General features: G+C 34.7%; 1 non-coding gene across 1 annotated transcript; it reads left to right on the top strand.

Annotated features, from left to right (window-relative positions):
- The first annotated feature begins 8,252 nt into the window (after positions 1 to 8,252).
- Positions 8,253 to 8,325, top strand: TRNAR-CCU. The gene has a single exon. It is a non-coding gene; the product is annotated as a tRNA-Arg (tRNA).
- Positions 8,326 to 17,397: the final 9,072 nt, after the last annotated feature.

Genomic DNA, 17,397 nt, shown 5'->3' with positions numbered 1-17,397 from the left:
ACCACGAAAAATTGAGTGCAAGTAACTTGATGAGTTAAGGTTACGTTGTACATTAATAGAGCCAGACATATTAAAAAAATTGCACTTCCTATATATGTCATATTTTACTTATATTAATTATCATTCATTGGCCTAACCAAATCTTTCTTTTTACTTGTTTTTTTTATTATCTTAATGTTTAATTTTGTGTTTATAAGTACTTTTAATGTAGTTTCTAAATATATAAATTAGTAAGGAAATGTGTGACATCAATATTAGTAGAAGATGAGAAAGTTATTGGAGCACTTCCGTGACCAAAATCATCATTAATTACTTCATGTTGAAGAATAGATCATTTCCCCTTATTTACGTACACTTTTAATCGTGAGTTTGACACGAAAATCGTCATATTTTTAGTTTTCAGATTATTCATTTTGTAACAGACTTCGTGAAAAAAAATGTGAGATATGAGTAACTAGTAGATGATGTGAAGGTTTATAGAACGTAGCACATCTTGCGTGACATCTTGCGTGATATCTAGCGATGGAAAGCATTACTATTCAATGCCAAACTTGAAGACAAAAAATAAATTAAAGATAGAGTAAGAAACCAACATGGTTGGCGTGGTTGTTCAGCACCTTGTCCCTTAAACATAAGGTTGGAGGTTTGATCTTCACCCACGTGAATGGTGCAAACCATTTTTTGCCAAGCCCCTACGAATTAGTGTGCTGACCATTGTGACAAGGGTTACCCCTCTGGTGCAACCCCAAAAAAAAGACATGAGTAAGTGAAAAATCTTGTTTAAGGTAACTTGATAATTACGAAATTAACATAAATAACATATTCCCTAAATAAACATACATAATCTATCATCTTCTTCTTCTTCATCCAGTTTGATCAATAGCTTCTTCTTTTGCTATACAAAATAATTGCACTTTTAGTCCCTTTATTATAATATTTTTTAAAAACTTTTAACCATATGTATCACTTTAATCATTTTAAAAGTAACCGTGCGTGTAGTGTGCAAACTTCATTTTCCTTTTCATTTTTTAATTTTAATTTTCCTTATCATTTTCTATTTATCTAGTGAGGTTTTTTTTCACTTGGAAAATATGTTTCAAATTTTATCAATTTTGAAATCAAGAACTAAAAATGAAAAATACAATAATTTAAATACTAAAATTAAAACGAACTATTATTTTTCAATACAAGGGGATACTAAATTAAGACAGAACTATACAAATCTTGGTTGAGTTACGTCCACTATACCTGATACAGCAAAATACGGAACAAAATACTGTATTTATACTGGGTCGGGTACAAGGAGGTATACCCTAAGCGAGACCGAGCTACGTGACAGTGGGTCAGAGGCTCCCGGTGTCTTTAGCTACTGTATTAGAAGAAATAGCCAAAAGTCCTCTCTACCGCATTAAATGCGCCTTTTATAGTGGCTCCGATAAGGTTTCCGGTCTGGCGGCATGTAGGACGCATGGCGGTCATGCACCGGCCACTTTGTCGATCCAACATGGTAGCGGATAGGAGCGCGGGTGCGGGGTCCCTGGTTCGAACCTCCGCAAACGCCCGTACTACAGCCCGGAGCGCAAGGGTGCCCGGCCTAGTCAGATCGGGAGGAAGATTCGGAGGGACTGGTCAGTCGCTAACTAGGCACACAGCCCGGGAGGTCGGGATACGTAGACCGAAATTTTACCCCTATCAATACCTATAAAATGTAAGAAAAAAGTTGTAGATCATTGAGGAAAGTTTCAAAAAAGACATGCAATATACGATGAGCGATCAAGATATGTCACCATCCAATACTAGTCTTTCAATAAATATGTCTTCTAGAATATAATAGTGTCAATCTTAGTTAACTCGAATCTCATCCCAAACATATTACTATGTTAGTATGATCCTTAATATTGTCTAAATTAATGTTTTTTGATCGTCACTAAAGAATCCCTCTCAAATTTCATAATTCAAAAAGTTTTAACATAATATCAAACCTTAATAACTCATTTTCATACTCTTTATATTCTAATAAACATATTTTATTGTTGTCAAACGATAAGAAAAAAATTTATGGTGTGAAATTTTATCTGGTACAAACATGATAATTGATTAAATTAAAAAATTTAGACAAAAAAAAAAAAAAGCACAAGAAAAAGAAACGAAAGAAAATGTAAGATATGAGTAATTAGTAGATGATGAGAAGGTTTAGAGAACGTAACACATCTTGCGTGATATCTAGCGATGGAAAGCATTACTATTCCATGCCAAACTTGAAGACAAAAAATTAAATTAAAGACATCAGTATGTGAAATATCTTGTTTAAAGTAACTTGATAATTATGAAATTAAAAGTGCCTTTGTAATTTAATTCTTTTTCACTAAAAATTGATTGCTAAGACTCACAATTAGCACGATTAGAGAGAAGCATTCGTAATAACTTATCCCTTCTGACAACTATATATAAATAGCATATTCCCTAAAGAAACATACATCATCAGCATCATCTATCATCTTCTTCTTCATCATCTTAGTTCGATCAATGACTATTTAGAAACGAATTGGTTTCGAAGATCAGCGCTGCCAACCCATAAGGTTGTTCGGTTCGATAGTCACCTTGTGGTTAATTCATTTTAGTAGAAGTTTTAAGGTTGTCCGTTCAATAGCAAGTAACCGCGCGTGCGTGTAGTGTGCAAACTGCAATTTCCTTTTCATTTTTTAATTTTAATTTTCTAGTGAGGTTTTTTTTCATTTGGAAAGTATGTTTCAAATTTTATCAATTTTGAAATCAATAACTAAAAATGAAAAGAGAAAATATCATTTTTAGTCCCTCGACTATAATACATGTATCAATTTTCGTCCTTTACTAATAAAATTTTCAAATTAAGTGCATTACTATTCAATTTGTATCACGTTTGGTCCTTGATTATGAACATTTTTAAATTAGGTGCATGAATATTCAATTTGTATCACATTTGGTCATGCTGTTAAATTTTTCCTGTCAAATTTTCAGCAAAATCACCTGTGACCAGCTAGTTTATTTAATTTTTATTTAAAAAATTATTTTAATAATTTTTAAATTAAAAAATTTAAAAATAAAAAAATAAAAAACGTCGGCCACCCCCACCCTCCTCAACTCCTCCTTCATCTTCTTCAGACGGAGACGAAAGCGGAAGGTTGGGTGGGGGATGGCCAGTCACCGGTGAGTTCAATTCGTTGAAAATTTGGTTGAAAAATTTAACGGCAAGACCAAATGTGATACAAATTGAATAGTCATGCACCTAATTTGAAAATGTTAATAGTCAAGAACCAAATGTGATACAAATTGAATAATTATGCACCTAATTTGAAAATTTTAATAGTCAATGACTAAAATCGATACATTTATTCTTTTCAAAAAATTTTTTTTTGATACATGTATTATAGTCGAGGTACTAAAAATGATATTTTCTCAAATGTAAAATACAATAATTTAAAGACTAAAATTAAAATGAATTATTGTTTTTCAATACAAGGAGATACTAAATTTAGATGAAACTATACAAATATTTGTTGAGTCATGTCCACAATACCTTAAAAAAGTAAGGCAAGGCCATAGATCATGGAGGAAAGTTTCAAAAAAAAAAAACGCAATATACGATGAGTGATCAAGATATGTTACCATCCAAAATTAGTCTTTCAATAAATATGTCTTCTAGAATATAATGTTGTCAATCTTAGTTAACTCGAATCTCATCACAAACATGTTACTATGTTAGTATGATCCTTAATATTGTCTAAATTAATATTTTTTTATCGTCACTAGAGAATCACTCTCAAATTTCATAATTCAAAAAGTTTTAAAATAATATCAAACCTTAGTAACACATTTTCATATTCTTTATATTCTAATAAACATATTTTATTGTCAAACGATAAGAAAAAAATTTATGATGTGAAATTTTATTTGGAACAGACATGATAATTAATTAGATGAGAAAATTTAGACAAAACAAGCACAAGAAAAAGAAACGAAAGAAAACGAAATTTGAGACGTAGCCAATGATGAACACCAAAATTTGTTGGTCCACAATCATGTTTAACTAATGGAGTGAATTACAGGATCGAATTCCAACTTAATGTTGCTCATCAAAACCTTGTGAATCTACTGATCATGCCTCCATAGCTACTTGTCAGAATAATTGAAATGTTTTTAATCTTTTAATACTCCGTAAAATAATACGAAGTAATAATAATAATAAAAAAAACAATTGTTGAGGCATTTCATTCGATAAATGTCACAACATCAATCAACCTCGATTTCATTATCATTTATCTAGTAATATTAATTGTTATATTTTGATCACGGCTGCAAAAATCTCACATAGGGGCCATTTAATAGGCGCCGGCACGCCGTTTAATCAACACCGACGCGCCGTTCGTATAATGTATCACCATAATTCTAGGTAGCCGACGGATTAGGCTAGGTTAGGCCGCTTAGGCGCTAACCGTCTAGGCCTCCTAGATGCCGACTAGGCCTCTTAGGCACCGACTAAGCCACCTAGTTGGCCGATTAACTATTGTTCTTTTTTTTCTTTCTTTCTTTCTTTTATTTTTTTGAATGGGTTATTTCACTCAAAATTAAATCGTTTTGAGCGAAATAATCCTAAATTATTCAAACTCTAGATTTTTTTAGGTTAATATTTAATATTTTAGTATTGACTATTAAAATATTAAATAGTTTATAATTATTAGTATTAAAAATATTGAAAAATTTTAAACAAATGTTTAAAAATAAAAAATATACACGGACGCTTAGGCGCCAATTAATCGTCGCCTAGGCGCTAGCTAGGCTCCTACCGAGCACCCGTGGACTGCCTAGCGATTTTTTCAACCATGATTTTGACTTTATTAGGCTACAAGGGCAAATTATTGCATGGACCATGGTCCACACAGCTGTGTGGACCAAAAATAAAAGGTACATTATTTTTGTACTGAAGGTACATTATTTGATAGTATATATCAAATAATGTACCTTCAGTACAAAAATAATGTACCCTAAAATAATGTACCTTCAGTACAAGAATAATGTACCTTCTGTACAAAAATAATGTACCTTCTGTACAAAAATAATGTACCTTTTATTTATGGTCCACAAAGCTCCATGGTCCATGCAATAATGATTGGGCTACAATGCCTTCTCGATTTCATTCAATATGTCATATATTTTATTTATGTTTGATTTATTAAGCATGCTTGCCAAATTTAGTTACTCTACCTATTTTATCTTCTATCTTGTTTACTATTTATTAATAAAATCAATAAATTTTTTTCATTTAATTTTTGCAATGTTTGGTAATAATTTTTAAATTCGCTTTTGTATTTATTAATAGTAATTTTAATGTAGTTTCTAAATATATAAATTTTATATATTAATACTAACCATCAAAAATTGAGTGTGAGTAACTTGATGAGTTAAGGTTACGTTGTAAATTAATAGAGCTAGACATAAAATGTAACCGAGAGAGTATAATCTTTTATTAAAAATTTTGTACTTCCTATATATGTCATATTTTACTTGTCTTAATTACTATTTATTTGTCTAATCAACTCTTTCTTTTTACTTTTTTTTTTATTATCTTAATGTTTAATTTTGTGTTTATAAGTACTTTCAATTTAGTTTCTAAATATATAAATTTTATTTAAAAATACTAAAACTTGCCCCCAATCTTCACTCAAGAATCAACTGTGATGCCCGTACGGTCACATTAATACTAAGTTTAATATTATGAAAAAATTGATGAGAAAATAACTTCAATCAAATATTGTTAATCAAATTAATCAGATACATAAAATTGAACAAGGATAATATTAATTCAGTATTAGTGCATAAAATTTATATAATTAGAAAATACAAAAATAAATACTTTTTAAATAAAAATGAATTTTAAAATTATAAAAAAATATTAAAAATTAATTAATTAAAGAGAAATAATTGGTTTACCCAATGAATAATAAGCGAGATAAGTAAAATGATACGTACGGAGTAATTATTATGAAAAATATTAATTACTCAGCAGTCCACTTGTTACGGAGTAATTATTATGAAAAATATTAATTAATCAGCAGTCCACTTGTCTCTTTGACGCAGGTTTTAATTCTTCCATTAGCAAGGCAACTTTTGGCGCAGTTCTGCTCTCTTCTACGGGAGGTTTCACGGCCGCCGTTAATGGTGTTCTTCCGGTTTGTACGTAGACTCCCATTTTCGTATAATTTGTGCAATAATTTATGCATGAATTAAATGTCTATGAGATCGAGTTGAACATTTCTCACTCGGTTTGGTAGGTATTTGAAGAGTCATAAAAATAATACAATTAATTTTATTTAATGTTTGATTGTGTGGCGTAACATAGTCACGAAATTGTGAACATAGAGTTCAAAAATTATGAATATAGACTTAAAAAATTGCGAACATAGAGTTAAAAATTTGTAAGCATAGAGTTCAAAAAATGTGAACATAGAGTTCTAAAAAAACTATTCCTGCATTAGGTTGTGGACCATTAATAAATATTCATTTTTAGTATACTGAATGCATATTTTTATTTTATTGAAAGTTCATTTTTAGGTTGTATATCAAATCAATACACAAAAAAATAAAAAGAAATAAAAAATAAAATTAATATATTAAAAATAAATCTTCAGTATAATAAAAATGAACTTTTAGTATAATAAAATAACCTTTTGTTAGTGGGGGTGAAGCATGAGGCATGGTATAACGATTGAGCAAAGCAGTATGAAATTTCTAGGATTAATACAACGGAATACATATTTTGGGTGTTGAGTCTTGTTTTGCTCTCCAGCTTAACAAGAAGGATTTTGAATATTCCACAATATTCTTCAAATTGGATTCTTTAGTAGCTTTGATTGTGAAAATAATTAGGGTTGTTAACGAACTGAACATAAACGAACAGAGGTTGTTCGTGTTCGTTTGTTAAAGACTTTGGGATGTTCGTGTTCGTATTCGTTTGTTAAGGTTTTTGAAAATCTTGTTCGTGTTCGTTTGTTAAGGTTTTTGCAAATCCTGTTCGTATTCGTTTGTTAAGGTTTTTGAAAATTCTGTTCGTGTTCGTTTGTTAAGGGTTTTTAAAATCTTGTTCGTGTTCGTTTGTTAAGCGTTTATTAGTGTTTGTTAATGTACGTTAGCGAACACGTTCACGAACATGTTCGTGTACGTTCATGAAGAGTTTCGTGAACACTTAATTACCAAACACCTGCACATGTTCATGAACGCAATTCGTTCGTGAACAAGACATAATCTACGTTTACGAACAATAACGAAACAAACAACACAACTATATATGTTTGTGAACATGTTCGCGAACATTATTAAACGAAAACTTAACGAGATTGTTTGCGAACATTACTAAACGAACATAAACGAGCTTGTTCGCGAACATTACTAAATGAACAAAAATGAGCTTGTTCACGATCTCTTAGCAAACGATCCTACCACAATTCAGACTCTGTTCGTTTATTAATCGAGCTCTAAATTTTGTTTGTTAATGTTCGTTTACCTTAATAAACGAACGCTTACCGAACACGAACACGAGTAGTTTGTGGAAAGCTCTCTTCGCTAACGCCCCTAAACATAATATAACATTTTCCATTGTAATGACATTATTAAGTGGTGTAAGTTTAATAGGTCATTTATAGTCATTATGTTCTGGTTTGAAATAGAAGTAACGGTGTCCGTTACTTAGCATATAATGATAGTACGTAAATTATTTAAGCATGATCCTCCCATTGCTCTTTTGATAGCATCACAACTACGCCATTTAGTTACTACAGAAGATTTGTGGTAGTAGACAACAAACTTTAATCCATTGCAATTCTTGAGGCAATAATGCAATGAAGGTATCAACTATAGGTGGAGTTATACTTGATCCTATGCTTCCACTATTAGAGCATATATCATCACTGCATAGTTGATCTATTTGAATATGCTTATTTTGCATACTGATACAAATATCTCTGCTTTGTTGTTTACAGTATGCATGTATACATATATTTGGACTTCATATGTGTACACAAATTTTTCTGATATAATTTTGAGAAATATTGGTGAACAAAGACAAACGACAAGGGTCTGTAGGTCAGTTCCCTAATATATCTAGGTTTAATAAATTATTATCATGAAAATGAAGAAGTTCAGAAAGGAGATCTGGGAAAATGGATAAGAACTCCACTCTACAACGTCAAAATATTCTATATTTCAAATATAAACAACAAGCGTCTGTAGCTCAGTGGATAGAGCGTCTGTTTCCTAAGCAGAAAGTCGTAGGTTCGACCCCTACCTGACGCGAATGTAGTTATTTTTATCTTTTATTTGAATAGAAAGCTAGGTTCCACCCCTTCCTGACGCGGAGGATGAAATGGTGAGTCTTTTTAAATTAATTCTTATTTCTATTTTTGAATTGAATCGGAGAGCAAAGGGAAAGCTAAGTTAAAAATTATGAGAGAAGTTCAATCTAAATATCTAATTAAGTCTATATAATAAATACATTTTAAAAATGAGTACTGTGTACACTAATTAATTAGCTGCAATTTTAGTTTTATTATCAAATGAAAATGTAGTTGTGTTGAAAGAATATATTACTCAACAAATTTTGGGATGAAACTGACCAAAATGAAAAGTAACAGGGCGTTTGGTTGGAAGGAAGGAAATCAAGGAATTAGGGGGAAAAAGAATTGTAATTCGGTGGAATTACAATTCAATGAATAAAGAAGGAATTGAAATTACAGTGTTTGGTATGCAGAAATAGGAGTATAGGGAATTGAAAGGTAAGATGCGACAAAATGACTAAAATGCCCTTATGTTGTGGTAGATGTTGTAGTCATAGTAGTAGTAGTAGTAGTAATAATAATAATAATAATAACAATAATAATTCTTTCAATAATAATAATAATAATAATAATAATAATAATAATAATAATAATTCTTTCAATTAAAAAAAAGAAAAAAAAAAAGACAAAGGGTATGGGGGTAGGGACAAAATTGTCTTTACACCAATGAATTGCCTCTCCTCTCCACCGAATTGCAATTCATGGGTGCAGTGGTACCCCTTGAATTGCAATTCATCATTTGGAGGGAAGTGCAATTCCGCAGAATTGCAATTCCCTCCAACCAAACATTATAGTTTGGGAATTCACTGAATTGCAATTCAATCCCCCCAAACTACATCCAACCAAATAGGCCATAATTGTATTAAATCCAAAACACACAAATTCAAATGTTATACAAGATTAAAACACGGCAAATTTTAAATAGCAAAATATGAAGTGTTCATTAAATTTTATGATTTGAAGTTAGATACGTGATTGTAAACAATTGTTGATATCTAGCCTAAATAGAAATTCATAAACATTTCAAATGCTATATCTAATCTATCTATACTATATATAAAAGTAAAATCCTCCTCCTAAATTTTTCCGCCCAAACTTTTGTTAATATTAATTACAAAATTTATTGGTAAAATTATTAATAAAGCTTAATTGGTAAAAAAAAATGTTATATAAAAATTAAATAATATCTATTAATTAGTAATATTGCTTCTAATATGTCTACACCAATAAGGAAATAATCATTTATTTTATTCTGTTGGAGGAAGAAGATAATAGTGAAGGGTATTATGGTCCTTTCATATCACTTTATTTGCTGCTGTAACCGTTTCTTCCATAGCACTATGTATATAAGCATCAACCTTCACTGTAACCAAAAACATTGTTTTACATTCTGCATTCAATAACAAATAGATTTCTCCTTCTCTGCTCTTGTATCTCCTGCTAGTGAAGCTTTCCAATATATTCTTTGCAAGGTATAGGATAAATCACTGTGTATATAAAAAGAATACAAACATCATTCAATGTTTTTCAAAAACTTCTTCAAAAAAATCCACAAATACTTGACCAAAAAGAAAAATAGTCGTCAAAATTAAATTCAAACATCTTTCAACAAAACTTAAAAACTGTTTCATCAAAATTCTAAAAGTAGTCCACCAAATAACTCAAAACCTTTTGCAATTTCAAGGTTTCTCAAACTTCACAATATATTTGGTCTTGTTCCCCATACTTGATGATGATATTGTTGATGTACTAAGTGAAACCTTTGGTGTAAGATTCACTTCAAACATGCATCAGTCTTTTGCTTCAGAAAATAAACCCATGTTTTACTACTGAAATCATCAATGAAAGTAACAAACTACTTACAACCTCCATGTGAGTAAACCTCGAACGAACACAAGTCTGAGTGAATAATCTCCAACTGTTTTGTTGTTCTCCTTGAGTTGCCCACAGGAAGGGATCTCTGTGCTTGTTCCCAATCGAACAAATCTCACAAATACGGTCAGGGACATTCACAATAGGTAAATCAGAAACAAGCCCCTTTCTAGCTAGATAGTTTAATCCAGAGAAATGAAAATGTCCAAATCGCATATGTCATAACCAATTATCATCACAAATTTCAGAATTAAAGAAAGCAAGAAGTGCATGATTGATTTTCGATCACATGAAATAGTCGATTTGGAGACATATTTACCTTTGCAATCAAAACTCACTTAGCATCTCCAATGGTACAACACCCTTGAGAGTAATATTTATCTTATATCCTTTTTCTGACAACTGCCACATACTCAACAAATTTTGGTGTAGTTTAGGAACATAGAACACAATATCAAATATAAAATTGTGAGTACCATCCTTCAACTGAATAGAGATTTTACCTTTTTCTAAAATTGACACTTTTGACTTATTGCCAATTGTCACTTCAAACCGGACTGATTCATCTAGTTCGAAAAATAATTCTTTCTTCCCACACATATGGTTACTACACCCAGTATCCAAGAACCATATGTTTTCATCTGCAAAAATCTATTATTGGCCAAAATTAAGGTTTCAAAACTCTCACCATACTTTTCAGCAATGTTTGCTTGATTTTCACGCATGTCCTCATTATAACAGCAATATGCAATCTTGTGCCCATACTTGCCACAATTGTAGCAATGGAATGGAAATTTATCTTGTTTGGTATTACCTCCACCTCTTCTTTGGTTGGAGTTACCACGTCCTCCTCTTGTCCTCTTCCACTAAACCCTCATTTTCCTCTTCCACGACCTCTACCAGATCCTCCATCTCTTTGATTAAGGCCAGTCATACGTCATATCCATCTCTTCGATTAGGCATCTCTTTGATTAGGGCCAAGAGCTCGGTTTTGTGTGACTCTGTTATTGAAGCCACCACGATTTTGACGCGTCAATATGACTTTCTATCATACTTGAGCTCGGTTTTGTGTGACTCTGTTATTGAAGCCACCACATTCAATCGTATCTCCATATATAAGACAAGTGAAATATGTATCTACTGTTTCTGTAGAGGTCATCTGTTACGATGGCAGATCAAGGCTTAAGAAGTAATGACCATCAACAAATGGAAGATATGCAAGATCAACAAGAATATTATCAGCAGAGTGAATCGAGCCGTGACGAGAGAAGATTGCGACGCTCCACTCGCAACATAAGGAAAGCAGGGAACCAAGATTACCACTATTATTAGAAAATAGCCTGCATATCAATAATTACCATTTTCATGTTTATTTACCATATTCTAAAGCTGAAATGAGGGAAAGAGCCGTTAGGCTAAATGGTATTTAAGAAACCTCTTTGTATGGTTAATGGCATCGCATAATAAGAAGTTTATTTTCTTGGTTAATGGCATCGCATAATAAGAAGTTTATTTTCTTTTATATTGGAGTTTTTGTCTGTGACTCGAATACAGACCGGAGCTAGAAATCTGCTCGAAAGATTTCTCTCGTTGCATGTTCTACATGTAACATTGGTGCTTTCATGGCTGAACAAAATCCTTCCGACTCCACCGATATGTCCATGACGGACATCCGTAACCAAATGGAACAACAATCCGTGGCAAACACCCAGCTCACTATCACAGTTCACAACCTTGCGCAGACAGTGCAAGCATTGGCCTTATCCGTAGAAGACATCAGACAAGGTTTGCAGAGGCCGCCACAACATCCTATACAGCAGGGGCACTCATCCCAATTTCCACCACCATCTAACAGTTCTCCTGGTATTCCACCACCATCTCACCGTTCTCCTGGTATGTCCAACACTCAAGTTCCGTCCCAACATATCAATGGCTTACGATTAGAACTCCCTAAGTTCAATGGTATAGACCCTTATGGATGGCTTTTTAAGATTAATGAATATTATGAGTTTTACGGTATCTCTGACATATATCGAGTGCAAATTGCATCATTTGCAATGGAAGACGATGCATCAGAATGGTATCGTTGGTTGAAAACCAACCAGTTATTAGGTACTTGGGAAGATTTTCATGGATAAAATTAAACTTCGTTTTGGGCCATCACAACTCGTGGATTATCAAGGACAACTCTCCAAACTTACTCAGACGAGCACAGTTGCAGACTATCGCGCAAGCTTTGAGCGATTGTTAAATAAGGTGTCGGGCATATCTGAAGCTGTCCTTATTTCAATGTTTATTGCAGGATTAAAACATGAGTTACAGCAAGACTTACTGTTGGCCAAACCTATGTCCCTGGATGAAGCTTTTTCACTAGCAAAAACATATGAAAGCAAATATGAGTTGTTACTCTCTACACCAAAATGGGCTTCTCGTCCAACTGCAGTTTCTATTCCGCATCGCCCATATTCCAATCATCACCCTCCTATACGCCCAACCACTGTCACCATGCCTCAACCACCCCAACGCCCAAGCCCCACAGCAACCACTGGACGTCCTATTCCCGACCTTCCGGTTAGACGTCTATCGGCCGCGGAAATAAGAGATAAACGAAGCAAGGGATTATGTTATAATTGCGATCAAAAATGGTCAAATTCTCATCGATGTCAAAGTAGATTTTTAATGTTATTAGGAATGGAAGAAGATGACCAAGTCTCAGGAAGAAGTGACACCACAAGATGACCAGTTCACAGAGGCTATGCTCATCACAGCAGATATTTCTACTCTGAACTCACTGTCTGGAATGAATACACCAAGGTCTCTTCGTTTATGGGGTGATATTCACGGTCAAAGGATACAGATTTTGGTTGATGGAGGAAGCACTCACAATTTTATCCAACCATCAGTTGCAGAAAAATTGCACCTCCCTACCAAAACCATTGAAAAATTCAACGTATATATTGGAAATGGCGACTCCCTTCATTGCAGAGTTCGTTGTCCTCAAGTCCCAATTCAGATGCAAGGTACAATATTTCCTATCGACCTTTTTGTGTTACCAATTCAAGGTCCCGATGTTGTTTTAGGGGTACAATGGCTACAGCAGTTGGGGAAGATAACTCATGACTATGCTCAGCTCTCTATGGAATTCTTATGGAATGGACAACCTATTTGTCTAAAGGGGGATCATGCGAGATCACTACAGCAAATCACTTTCAATCAACTTCAAGCAATAACAGAGTCAAAGAATCTTGAAGAACTCTATGAGCTATTTTACATAGCGTCCACAGAAAACGAAGAGCTTCCGGATACCACTCTCTCTATGGAGTTTGAGTTACCTCAAGGCATTCCAAATGAAGCAGCAGAATTGATATTGAGCTTCAGCACCATTTTTCAACCTCCTCGAGATTTGCCACCACATCGTGACTTAGATCACAGGATCCATTTGCTACCCGGTTCTAAACCAGTTAATGTTCGTCCATATCGCTATCCCCACTTCCAAAAATCAGAAATAGAGAAAGCTAGTAAAGGACATGCTGCAGCAAGGCTTAATCCGACCAAGCCAAAGTCCATTTTCTTCTCCTGTTTTACTAGTCAAAAAAAGGATGGGACATACCGTTTTTGCGTAGATTATCGAGCACTAAATGTTGTCACCATCCGTGACAATTTTCCCATCCCAACAATTGATGAGTTATTTGATGAGCTAGGTGGCGCTTCACTATTTTCAAAGTTAGATCTCAGGGCAGGGTATCATCAAATTCGGATTCATAACCAAGACATCTATAAGACCGCATTCCGAACTCATGAGGGCCATTATGAGTTTGTGGTTATGCCGTTTGGGCTTACAAATGCCCCTTCTACTTTTCAAGCCACCATGAACAGGATTTTCGCGCCATTCCTCCGAAAGTTTGTTATTGTTTTCTTTGATGATATACTTATCTATAGTACATCACTTGGTGATCATTTAATACACCTTCGCATGGTTTTTGAATGTTTGGCATCTCACTATTTTTTGTTAAGCTTTCAAAGTGCAGATTTTGTCAAGCACAGGTGGATTATTTAGGACACATTGTCGATGCTGCAGGGATTCACGCTGATCCATCCAAAATAGAAGCCATGGTAGCATGGCCAGAGCCCACTAACCTAAAGCAACTGCGAGGATTTTTGGGTCTCACCGGATACTACCGCCGCTTTATACAAGGATATGCCAAAATTGCAGCACCTTTAACAGACCTTCTACGTGCAGATAACTTCCAGTGGACAAAAGAGGCTGCGAATGCTTTTATAGGCCTCAAGACAGCTATGACAACGGCACCGGTATTGCGCTTACCAGATTTCACTAAGCTTTTTATTGTAGAGACTGATGCCTCAGATGTAGGAGTGGGAGCAGTATTAATGCAGGAGGAGCAACCTATAGCGTATTTTAGCAAAAAGCTAGGTCCCCGCATGCGTGCACAATCGACATATAATAGAGAATTATATGCTATAGTGGAGTCAGTGCATAAATGGCGCCAATATTTGCTCGGTCAATCTTTCGTTATTCGCACAGACCACAAGAGTTTAAAGGAATTGGTTCAACAATTAATGCACACTCCAGATCAGCAAGTTTATGTCCGCAAGCTACTGGGATTTTCGTTTCGGATAGAGTACAAAACCGGAGCTTCCAATAAAGCAGCGGACGCCTTATCGCCAGTACCAGAGAGTGAAATCCAATTGTTTCAAGGTGCCTTCTATAACCTCATTTCTATTTCTAAGGTACAACTCTTAGACACTATTCGAGAAGATAATATGCGTCAACCCGATTTGCTTAAGTTACACCAACGCATAAGCCAAGGAGAAACCATCCAACATGTGTCTGTTAACGATGGTATCTTGCTTTTCAAAAACCGTTATTTTATCTCCACCAATTCTCAACTCAAACCAATCTTGCTTCAAGAATTCCACACCACCCGATGGCCGGACATGAAGGAGCAGCCCGGACATTTGCTAGGTTGGCTACAACATTTTATTGGCAAAAAATGAAGAACGATGTGGATAAGTTTGTGGCCTCATGTCTTGTTTGCCAGCAGACCAAGTACTCAACACAGGCTCCTGCAGGACTACTACATCCCTTACAAATTCCTTCGCATATATGGGATACAGTTACCATGGATTTTATCACAGGCTTGCATCCTCCCAAGGATGCTCTGTAATAATGGTCATTGTTGACACCTTAAGCAAGTATGCACACTTTGGGCCTTGGGATCGAATTTCACAGCCCAAAAATCAGCCATATTATTCATTGATATATTTGTCAAATTGCATGGATTTCCTACAGTTATTATCTCAGACAGGGATCGCATTTTTATGAGCAACTTTTGGTCTGAATTGTTTGAACGAAGTGGTACCAAGTTGAAGCGTAGTACTGCTTATCACCCTCAAACAGACGATCAATCAGAGGTGGTGAATCGCGGACTCGAACAATATCTCCGAGCATTTACGCATGAAAAACCAGCCCAATGGATGTCATATTTGAGTTGGGCAGAGTACAGCTACAACACAAGTCTTCATAGTGCTATAAAAATGACTCCTTATCAGGCTGTTTATGGCCGAAAACCATCCCAGATTCCAGCTTATAAGAAAGATTCTTCTATGGTCCAAGCAGTAGATGATTGGCTACAAGAACGAACAGAACTTCTTCAAATTTTGAAATCTAATCTTCAAGAAGCGAAGCATCGTATGAAACAGCGAGCAGATGTAGGACGGAGGGAGGTTCATTTTGAAGTGGGAGAACAGGTATTTATTCGTCTTCAACCATATCGTCAAAAATCTGTCGCACAACGGGTATCCCAGAAACTTGCAAGACGTTATTACGGGCTTTTAGAATCACAGAAAAAGTAGGAGATGTGGCCTATCGGTTGGAATTGCCCCATCAGCAAAGGTGCATCCCGTATTCCACGTGTCCATGCTAAAGAAATTTTATGGCGATGTTCCATCTAGGATTTACCAACTTCCTGAAGAATTTCAAGGTCACAATCCTATCTCAAACCATTAGCAATTTGTAGTCGACGTGTGTTCTAAGACATGGAAAACCGAACTCGCAATTGTTAGTTCAATGGGAGGGTGAATCTCCAGAAAACGCAACATGGATACTAGAGGAAGAATTTCAAAACTATATCCAGACCTCCACCTTGCGGACAAGGTGGTTATTGATGAGGGACCGAGTGTTACGATGGCAGATCAAGGCTTAAGAAGTAATGACCATCAACAAATGGAAGATATGCAAGATCAACAAGAATATTATCAGCAGAGTGAATCGAGCCGTGACGAGAGAAGATTGCGACGCTCCACTCGCACATAAGGAAAGCAGGGAACCAAGATTACCACTATTATTAGAAAATAGCCTGCATATCAAATGATATTAAAGAAACCTCTTTGTATGGTTAATGGCATCGCATAATAAAATGGTTAATGGCATCGCATAATAAGAGTGGTTACCAAGATTACACATAGCCTGCATATCAAATGTATTTAAGAAACCTCATGGCATCGCATAATTGGTTAATGGCATCGCATAATAAGAAGTTTATTTTCTTTTATATTGGAGTTTTTGTCTGTGACTCGAATACAGACCCGGAGCTAAAAATCTGCTCGAAAGATTCTCTCGTTGCATTTCTACATGTAACATCATCTCACAATGATCATATAACTGCTTCCATTGAGGCTCGAACCCACCACCTCCCGTATAAAGGGAAGGGTTTGATGCCACTAGACCATAAGGTCCTTAGCGGAATAGGTATGTTTAATACTTCACTTGACAAATTATGAAATGTAATACATCCTATTTATAGTGAAAAGAAGATAACAAATAAAGCTAAAGATTAGGAATAAACCACTAATCCATGTACTGCAACTGCTCACAACCTCTCCACGTACTGCTCCATGCCCCACATATGACACACCTCACGTACTGCACCTGTCATTCCCATACTTGATCTAATTATTTACTTGGTTTAACAATTATATAATAATATTATTATAACAATCCTAATTCAATGGCTTCTAAGAAAAGTTTGAAGCCAATTTTTCCGGGGATTGGTACAGTAGTACGATAGCCACCAACGAGGATGTTGTAATGTCCGATAAAAGGTGGTCAACGGTACTACCGAATATGTGCCAGGTGAAT

The sequence above is a fragment of the Ipomoea triloba genome, chromosome 9, assembly GCF_003576645.1.
Source record: "Ipomoea triloba cultivar NCNSP0323 chromosome 9, ASM357664v1".
Taxonomy (NCBI): domain Eukaryota; kingdom Viridiplantae; phylum Streptophyta; class Magnoliopsida; order Solanales; family Convolvulaceae; genus Ipomoea; species Ipomoea triloba.
This window is presented reverse-complemented; position numbering and strand designations above follow the sequence as displayed.